The sequence below is a fragment of the Mus pahari genome, chromosome 19, assembly GCF_900095145.1.
Source record: "Mus pahari chromosome 19, PAHARI_EIJ_v1.1, whole genome shotgun sequence".
NCBI lineage: Eukaryota > Metazoa > Chordata > Mammalia > Rodentia > Muridae > Mus > Mus pahari.
Window position 1 is genome coordinate 24,834,607 of NC_034608.1, and position 10,317 is coordinate 24,844,923.

The window sequence follows — 10,317 nt, forward strand, 5'->3', positions numbered from 1 at the left end:
GAATACACAGAAGCATAAAATTTGGCAAATATCACATTTCTAACACAGCTGAATTTAGGACATCAGTGGATTCTAAAGTTATATTTAAGTGATCCTTGACAAAAGGAGTAAGGAAAATAAAAATCAGTTTGTTTCTGTTCTTTAATAAAGATTGAGTTCAAGTTGAATACCAATTCAACAAAGCAAAGTTTTTGACAATATTATCAGTCCACTTGGGTTTAATTCTTAATATACTCTTATTAATCAGTGTACTTTTTTAATCCTAGTGATTAATTACTCTATTTGAAAAATATTTCTTAAAATAAATTAGCTAACTGACTGATTCTTATTAAGTTTACAATAAGGCATCAGAAAAGAATTCTCATTTATAAAAAATATTTCCTTGACCATGAAGAAAATTAGGTACACTCATTTACTTTGCCGTTTTAATATTATATTATTTATTTGAATATTGTATCATTACTATATATTCCCTTATGATGGCCTTTTTGTCTTCATTTAGTTCATAGAACATACTTTATGAAGTGATGGTGAGACCAAGCACCAGGGAAGGAAAAGTTGGTTCATTTAAATAAGGCAAAAATAAGGAAACACCCAGATAGCCTGGAGGCTGTAGAAGTGGAATAGAGTGTATGGAAATCAGTTCATAAATTATGCACAACCCAGCCCTTTTCACCTGAGGCAATGTGAGAATGTCCAAAATACATCTAGTTTAGGACACACCTATCTGTGGTTTGAGCCAACCTTATGGTCCATTAGGATCAACATAGAAATAGTCTAATCCTTTAGACACAGTTGCCTATTGACAGTAAAAACTGTTAATGTAGTATAACCTGCAGGAATCAACATACTGTTTGTCTGGCTTTCACCATTGACTCACGCATTTCTGTCTGGGGGCATTTTTACCAAAAATGTTTAACTCAATGAAGAAAAATGGATGTTCACCAAATAACTTAAAATAACTTAAAATATCAAAAAACAAAACTAAACAAACACAAAAGCTGTATTTGTGTGTGTGTGTGTGTGTGTGTGTGTGTGTGTGTGTGTGTGTGCTTATGTGGGTGAGTGCAGATGCTGTTTGCCACAGTCTTCTTGTGGCTGTCCGAGGACAGCCTTTGGTGAAACAGGTTCTCTTGCTCTTTATAACTGTGTTTGTCATGCTAGTTGACCCACAAACTTTCAGATATTCTCCTATCTTTGCCTTTCACAATGGCATAGAAGTGGGACAGTGAAAGCTTGCTACAACTTCAGTTTTTATGTGTGTTGTTGGAACTTAAACTTAGGCTCTTATACTTGCATATCAACTGCTTCACTCACTAACCCATCTTCCTTTTCTCTCATCCAGTCACTTGCATCTTTGTGTGTGTGTGTGTGTGTGTGTGTGTGTGTGTGTGTGTGATGGGAAAGCATATGTAGTAACATATAACATTTCGAATCAACACTCATTGAACCTTGAAATATGTATGAAATACACAGTATCTCAGAAGCAGCATGGGTGATGTTGGAATGACCACTAAGTGTTTGGGACATTATTTCAACTGATTCCTTGTACTTTCTATCACTAACAGGCCATTACCTTATTGAGATGTATGGTCATTTTTATAGTTTGTGTGTAATATGATTCTTTATTTGATTTTACATTGATTTTTGATTTTCAATGATATGTTACTTTGTACAAACTATATTGTTACTAATTTTTAGTCCCATGGTAAACCAGAGGCAAGATTCTGTGGCTGTCCAACTCAGTGATGATTCATTTGAGTTTACTGGGGTTATTTCCAGAAATATGGTTGATTCAAAGGCAGCTACAATACTAGGAAGTACCATTGATAGCTTATGGAAAACTGTTCAGTTGAAGAGCCATGACCCATAAAAATACCTCCGAGAAACTTACAGGTAGACTCATAGCCTCCTTCCATTCAAACTTTCACCTCCTACATAAGCTATAAAGGGGAGGAGCATAGGGGTGGATCTCATGAAGGCTCCTGAGCTCTGTGAGTTGTCTCAGTCCTGTCAGTCTCACAATCTTATGGGGTGACTAAGCTCTCCTTGTTAATAGGTCTGAGGTAATGGAAGCATCATGTGCATGATCACAGTTGCTCTAACTCAAGATAGTGATGATGACATGTAATTCAGATGAAACAGATACACAACATGCTATAACAAAGGTTTATCTTTATTTTTCATAAACTATCACTTCTGTTCATACTCAAAGCTTTCATCAGTTTTCCTCTAAAATGCTTTCTATGTCTGACTACTTCCTGTTCATATATAAAGATCACTATATCATATATTTGTTTTCAATCTTCCAAGACGCTACACATTCCACAATTCTGCATATTTGACTTTTCTTAATATGCAATATGCTTTTCCTTTCAACATCCTCTTTTCACCCTTGGTGATTATTGAGTTTTAGCCAAGTCAGATGTAGTAACCATGTACTGCTATCTGTCTTGTTCACTGCTATGCATTCCTTTTTCTCAATTTAAATCCAAAGGGTGACTTGAGATTCATCATTATCAAATTCCATATCCTTGGTATTCATCCAGCATCCAAGTACTTCAGATAACCTGAATCTCAATTTTGTCATCTATTACTTATCCTTCCAAGTTTTAAATCATCTCAAATTTGGAAACTGACACGTTCAGCCTTGTTCATAATCTGCACCCTGAATCTTCCTCACAGCTGGGGCCAATTGATCGGTGTCAGCAGGCAAGGACAATTGCCTATTCTGAAAGCTGTCTTATCTTTCCCCAACAGGAAATGTTTAAACAGTTTCAGTCTCAATTTTGGCAGAAATTTCCCTTGGTAACATATGGATATGATAGAGGATTACATATGAAATTAGGACATACTGTGCTGATTTTAATGGGAATTAATATTGGTAGCTAAATTATAATGCATGTAATTTGGACTATTGAAGAGATTTAAATAACATTATATGTTATTTTTATGTGCAATTGTGGATAATCAATGCAAACTAAAACACTAATTTCACTAAATTTGTTTAAAGATTATGAATGAAAAATTCAAACAATGCCCATTTTAAAAGGGAACTTGAAAGCAGCGAACACAATCCTAATTCCCTTGAGCTATAAAACTATGTGAATTTTCCCCCTAGAGTTTACAAAGGCTGTCAAACTAAAGTTAGCTGTCTGATAATCAAAAGATTAATAATTTATTTAATATAAGCGATTTAACAAATAAAAGTGTTCCTTGTTGCAGATTTGAAATTATTTCAGATGTTGAAAGAAGAGAGTATTTAGTCTCTGATCACAATTACAGAAATGGAACAGTCATTTTACAAAATGTACAGACTTTATATTCTAGCATGAAAAAGTTGCCTTCAGTTGGCAGAATGGAGTTACCTCTTCTCTTACAGCAACCATTCATGATTGTTTCCATGTTCCTATTCCCTCTACTGAGATTGGAGAAGAGGTACGGCTTCCCTGAATCTTCGCGCTCTTGGGGAATCTGACCTTCTCCAGTACAGAGAAGCAATTGATAAATACTTAAAACACTCCTACCATTGGAGCTGGTATGTTTATCTCTGAGTAAAAATGGCCATTTTCTTTTTTAGCTACCAATGTACTTCATTTAATTTCACTTTTTATAATTTTCATTATTGTTTACAAATAAACAACTAACTTGATATCTATATCAATCGCTTACATTCTATGAGTATATACTAAAATATGATGTTCTTTATATCTGGCCAATATTCCAAATTACATGCATTATAATTTAGCTGGCATTCCATTTTGTCTAAATTGCAATTTTTTATTTTTTTATTTTTTGGTTTTTTGAGACAGAGTTTTTCTGTGTAGCCCTGGCTGTCCTGGAACTCACTATGTAGACCAGGCTGGCCTTGAACTCAGAAACCTGCCTGCTTCTGCCTCCTAAGTGCTAGGATTAAAGGCATGCACCACCTCTGCCTGGCACAAAATTTTTAATTGCTAAACTTACATATGTGTTTCTATATCATATTATTTGTTGTGAGTGCTGAATTGTACACCAGATTTCTAAAGCCTACTTCTTTTGCTTAACTAAGTTTATGCTATTTGAATAAAAAGAAAGAGAAAGTTTGATATGTATGAACAACAAATTCATAACAAATTTTAACAGATCTGTGTCATAGCCCCTGATTAATATTTTAAAGTGAGAACGTTGGTACTGAACAAATAATGGATATTAGATACTGGTCATGTATTTGATCTCTTTTTCAATAGACAAATATTTTACATACTATTTGCAATACATATCATGGAGCATTTTTTCATGCTTTAACCACCAAATATAAATTTATAGAACTGTGACTTGTGCCAGACACCATTTGGCTAAATTTTTGTACCAAAATATTTAAGAATGACTATATGCAAAAGTTGTCTCATACTGAGTTCTAGTAATTATAATAGTTACGTTTGTTCCCATATACATAAACACTGTTGTATAAGAAAAATATTTCTTCTGGGTTCTTGAAATTTTCCTGTAATCCATAAAATATGAGAATTTATAACTTTGCAGATTAAGAATTAAATTTATAAGAATTTTCTTAGTAACAAACAAAATTTCAGAGTATTGTTTGGTTTTTTATTAGTTTTATAAGTAATGCATGTTTAAGAACAATACATTGAGTCACTCAAGTAAACAAGCATCATTCATTTTTTCTGTGATTTGTACAATATTTGATATTCACATTTCTGTATGAATTCATTTCATTACATTTTTTCATGGTGTTATTTAGAAAACATGACTGATCATAAAAAAATAAGGAAATGTTACTTATTTATATTTCAGTGTTCAATAAATTTAAGTCTTTTATTATCTAAAATATTAAGCATTCTTCATGCTACCACATACACTCTAAAATGTGTTTTGAGAATATAGGCATTCTAAAGTACTTATGAAATGCTGACACTTATTATGGTGGCTTCTCAATGATTTGCTGATATGTTGATCAATGGGAAACACATACCTATGGATACCTGATTATTGATAAAGAACCCAGAAATACACCCTGGGCGGGGGAGACAGCATCTTTTCAAAAAATGCTGCTGGTCAAATTGGACATCTACATGTAGAAAAATGCAAATATATCCATATCTATCACCCTGCACAAAACTCAAGTCTAAATGGAGTAAAGACCTCAATAAATCCGGACACATAGTATTTGATAGAAGAGAAAGTGGGGTACATACTTGAATTTATTAGCACAGAAGACTTCCTGGACAAAATAACAGTCACACAGGCACTAAAGTCAACAAATAATAAATGAGATTTCATGAAAATGAAAATGAAAAGCTTCTGAAGGCAGGACGCTGACATTCACACAAAATGAGACCCTACAAAATAGGAAAAAGATTTTTACTAACTCCATGTTTGATACCAATTAATACCCCAAATAGATAAGAAACTAGATATAAAAAAAAATCCAAATGAAATATCAGGTATAGATGTAAACAGAGAATTATCAATAAAGGAAACTCAAGTGGCTGAGAAATACTGAAAGAAATGTATAATATCCTTACTCAGGGATGAAAATCAAAATTACTTTGAGATTCCATCTTACATCTGTCAGAATGGCTAAGATCAATAACACTAGTGACAGTTCATGCAGGCAAGGATATGGAATAAAGTAAACACTCATCCATTGCTATTGAGAGTACAAAAACTGCTCAAAGGCTATCATCTTCTGCTTAAGGAAGCCAATGTCCACCACATTTTCAATTTAATAATAGATTCTCCATCTGTAACCAACACATAATTCCTCTCCTTTTTACCTCACAATCTTTTTTGCACTTCCATAAGTGGCTAAATTAATAACACAAGTGACTATTCATTCCTGCAATAATGTGAAACAAGGGAACACTCCTTGATTTCTGGGGAAAGTATAAATTTGTACAACCATTATGAAAACCAATATGGCAGTTCCTCAGAAAACTGGAAATCCATTGACCTCAGGACCCATCTATACCACTCAGATATATACCCAAAGGATACGCAATCCTACTACAAGATCACTTATTCAACTATGATTGTTGTGATTTTTTTCATAATAGCAAGAAACTGAAAAATATTAGATGGCCCCTCAGCAGAAGAATGGATAGAGAATATGGTACATTTCCAAAATTGAGTATTACTCAGCTCTTTAAAAAATGACATGAAATTTTCAGCAAATAGCTGTAACTATGAAATGTCATCCTGAGTGAGTTAATCCAGACATACAAATATAAATATGGTATGTATGTATCATTTATATGTGGATATCAGGCATTAAATAAATGTAAATCTGTAGAACTATAGTGGTTAGGTATAAAGGAAGGGACTAAGGGAAACACATGGATCTCACTGAGGGAGAAATAGATTTTATGGTAGACTGGGCATGTGTAGACAGGAATATAAGGATCAGGTTATTATGGTGAGGGGAAATAGTGTTGAAGGAAAGAATGTGGGAGAGGTAGCTGGAATTGGGGGGCATTTGAGAAGTGATATGGAAACCAAATACAGTGAGTGCTTCCTAATATATATGAAGGAAATCCCAATACGTTCTCCTAATAATGGGGGATATAGATACCTTTTGTCACCAAACAAAAATTCTACAGTTTAAGTTCAATTAAATTTTTGGCCAAGAAGGGTCTCATGTAAATCCCCATACAACACAGTACATTATTTTAGACAATGGATTTCTCTCCACAAACTAATAGAAGGGTCCCATTGCTGAGGACAACACCCAAACAACTCAGTGAACATGGAGAAGTCAAGCTGGTATCTAAATGGAGCCTTCAGCAGTACAGTCTAGTGTCTTTGTGAGGAAAGATACTCTGCAGGCTACCAAAAGAGAAACATATACACCAATCCAGCCAAAAAACCCCTTTGATCTACTTTGATCTACTACCCTTTGATCCTTCCTGTAAGATAGGCTAAAGTAATGGTGGCACAGAACTAGTGGGAGTAGCCAATGAGTTTCTAATTTGGTTTAAAACCCACTCCATGAGACAGAATTCATATCTCCCAATGCTTGGTTAATCAAGGATCAGAGACTAGATAGCCCAGAGATCTACAGTAAAACTAAACACTACTTGTCTAAAGAACACGTATTAATAAAATAGCTCCTAATTATATTCTACAGCACTCTAAATATACTTCCCTTATTCAGTCATCATCAGAGAACTGTCCTCCTACAGCAAAAGGGAACAGATACAGAAACCTGCACCCAATCATTATGTTGAAAGAAAGGCTTAGGAACACATAGCTCTAAATGGTATATCTCTATTAAATCCCACCCCTCAAAGCTTGGGAATCCCAAGCAAAAGGAGGTGCAAAAGTGTAGAAACCAGAGGAACAAGTCCATCTGAATCAACTAATGAACTCACTGACTCTGAAACAGGAAGAACAGGGCCTGTACAATCTACATCCTTGCCTCTGCAAATACACTATAGCTTTCAACTTACTATTTTTATCGGACTACTAAGGCTGTGAATGAGTGAGTCTATGACTTTTTTGCCTGCTCTTGGAACTCTCCTTTCATTCAGCTGCCTTGTCTAGCCTCAATGTGATGTTTTTTGTTTTATCTTACTATATTTTATTTTGTTAAAAATAAATAAATAAATCCACTCATTTATAGAAAGGAAGGAAGAAAGGAAGAAGAAAGAGAGAGAGAGAGAGAGAGAGAGAGAGAGAGAGAGAGAGAGAGAGAGAGAAAGAAAGAAAGAAAGAAAGAAAGAAAGAAAGAAAGAAAGAAAGAAAGAAAGAAAGAAAGAGGAAGGAGGAGGGAGGGAGGGAAGGAAGGAAGGAAGAAAGAAAGGAAGGAAGGAAGGAAGGAAGGAAGGAAGGAAGGAAGGAAGGAAGGAGAAGAAAATATTAATTAAAGGAAAGTCTGAAAATTTTACTTATTTTAGTGTTATTCTTTTAAAATAATTAGGGTTATTTTTACAATAATTAGGGGTTTAATTATCTAAAATATTAAGCGTTCTTGACACTATACACACTGTATAGTGCAGTATGCAGCTTGAGAAAGTAAACTTTCTAAAGTACTTTTGAAATATTCACACTTATTACAGTTACTTCTTAATGACTGACCATTCATGATTATGACTGTTCCTATCATTTTTGAAGTTTACTTCATCTGTTAAATGTTAAGGTGTTAAAATGTAGATGCAAAGTTCAGAAGTGCCCAGCTGGAATTTCCAATTGTAAACAAAATGCCTACAAGAGGTTTGTAAAGATGAAACATCTCAAAGAATAGGTATTCTAACAAAAAATGAAATAAGAGCTTTGTCATCACAGAGCATTTTCCCTATTACAATAAAATATAATCTTTTCTTAAAATAAACTTAATTATGTAGATGTTAGTTAAAAATAAAAAAATGTAGATTTCCACCTACAGGGTTGCAGCCCCCTTTCACTGGGAAGAGAGGCCCCTTGGTCTTGCAAACTTTATATGACCCAGCACAAGGGAACGCCTGGGCCAAGTAGTGGGAGTGGGTGGGTAGGGGAGTGGGGGCGGGGGGTATAGGGAACTTTTGGGATAGCATTTGAAATGTAAATAAAGAAAATAATAATAAAAAAATAAAAAAATGTAGATTTCATGTTTAGTTTTTAAAATAAGCTATATATTCATCATTTGTCACTTCATTTTGACATAAGTGGAATAATGTACCAAAATTTCAACATTGATTTTATATGAAAAATAAACAGAGAGTAAGTTTTTGCCTCTCTTATGTGCAAATACGTTTAGATGAGTTAGAGAAAGAAAAAAGTGGTGTGTATGTTGCTGAGCCATAAGGTGAGTTAATAATTTCACAAAGATTTCAATCTACTTGATATCCAGATAAGTCATAGAAATCGGTAATTGGTGCTTTTGCCTGTCTATGGTGTCTAACTGGGAGCACAGGCATCAGTATGCTCTAGACTCACACAAAACCTCAGCCAAGTGTGAAGCAAGATGGAGAGAGCTGCAGAGACCTGCTTTCCGCCTTGCTGGCTGGAGGAGTCCAGCACTGAAGCCACTTTTGACGCTAGGGAGCACACTTTCCCCAGGAATTATCCTGGGACAGGAGACACAGGAGGCTTCCCATCTGCAAGTCAGCTCCAGGCAGGGCGCCAGCGACTGCTGTATGGGAGTGACAAGGCTCCCAAATATGACAGCGCCAATGGTAAACAATGACAGGTCTGTCAGGAATCTGAGAGGCTTTCATACCTTGGCATGTGCCGAAAAAGAGGCAGAGTTATTTTATTTGTGGCATATAAAAATGACAGCATGAACTCTTCACCCTCTTTTCCCCCTTTTAAACAAATCAAAATTAGAGCGTTAGCAGGTTTATAGTTGTAGGAATGGAAAGGAGGAGGCCTTAGGAATTTGAAACTAGAAAAAAGAGTTATTCCTTAACTAAAAATAAAAAAAATTACATTAACTATATTTCTAATTTAATGACACTGTTTTCTATGATCTTAACATAACTATCTCATTCTAAAGAAAATGTAAATATTATCTGGAAGACACAGAACAAACAGGTACACAAAGGATATCTGATATGACAAACCCTGTAATAAGTCAGATTGTAATGAGCAGAAAGCAGGATAGGATTGGCACCTGATGGAAAGTCAAAATGAACTCTTTTGAGAATTTGTTATGTGTCTATGTATGAGAAACATCGCATTACATATTCTTAGGGACAAGGCAGAAGTCTGCTTCTTGGAGCTAGGCATTTCTGTGAGGGAAAAGGGGTATGTACAATGTACAAAATATGATTAAATAAAGAACAATGGATAGCTATGTATTAGTAGGTCATTTCCCCAGGACATCATGGTAGACACTGGGCGTCAGCAAGACTAGAATGATTTGTTTCCAGACAACAAGCAACATGTAATTCAATGACAAAATTACACATTTGTGTTATAGCTTTATTGAAAAGGAAAACATCACAATATGATTAGTAGATATCAANCAGAGATGAANGGTTGTGATGTGGCATCCTTTACAACAGAATGAAACTAAAAGTTACCATGTTGCATGTTTAAACATATTATCCCTTGTCTCTTCTAAAACATATATTAAAATAAGAAANTAATATTAAATGCTAATATATCAAGGCAAAAATACATACAACNACGCACAGCTAATCAAAGTCACTTATTCCTTGGTTTACACCTAATCAAAATTACTCCTCCCTTAGTTTTACCCTCACAGGTTCTTTTATTTGCTTGTCTAGAATGCCTTTCTCACTTTCAGTGAAGTCCTTTTTGGGTTATGGTTCCAGAGGTTGTCACTTGTACCTGCTCTTGGAAGGGTAGGAATGTTACCTAGGTTTGTAAACC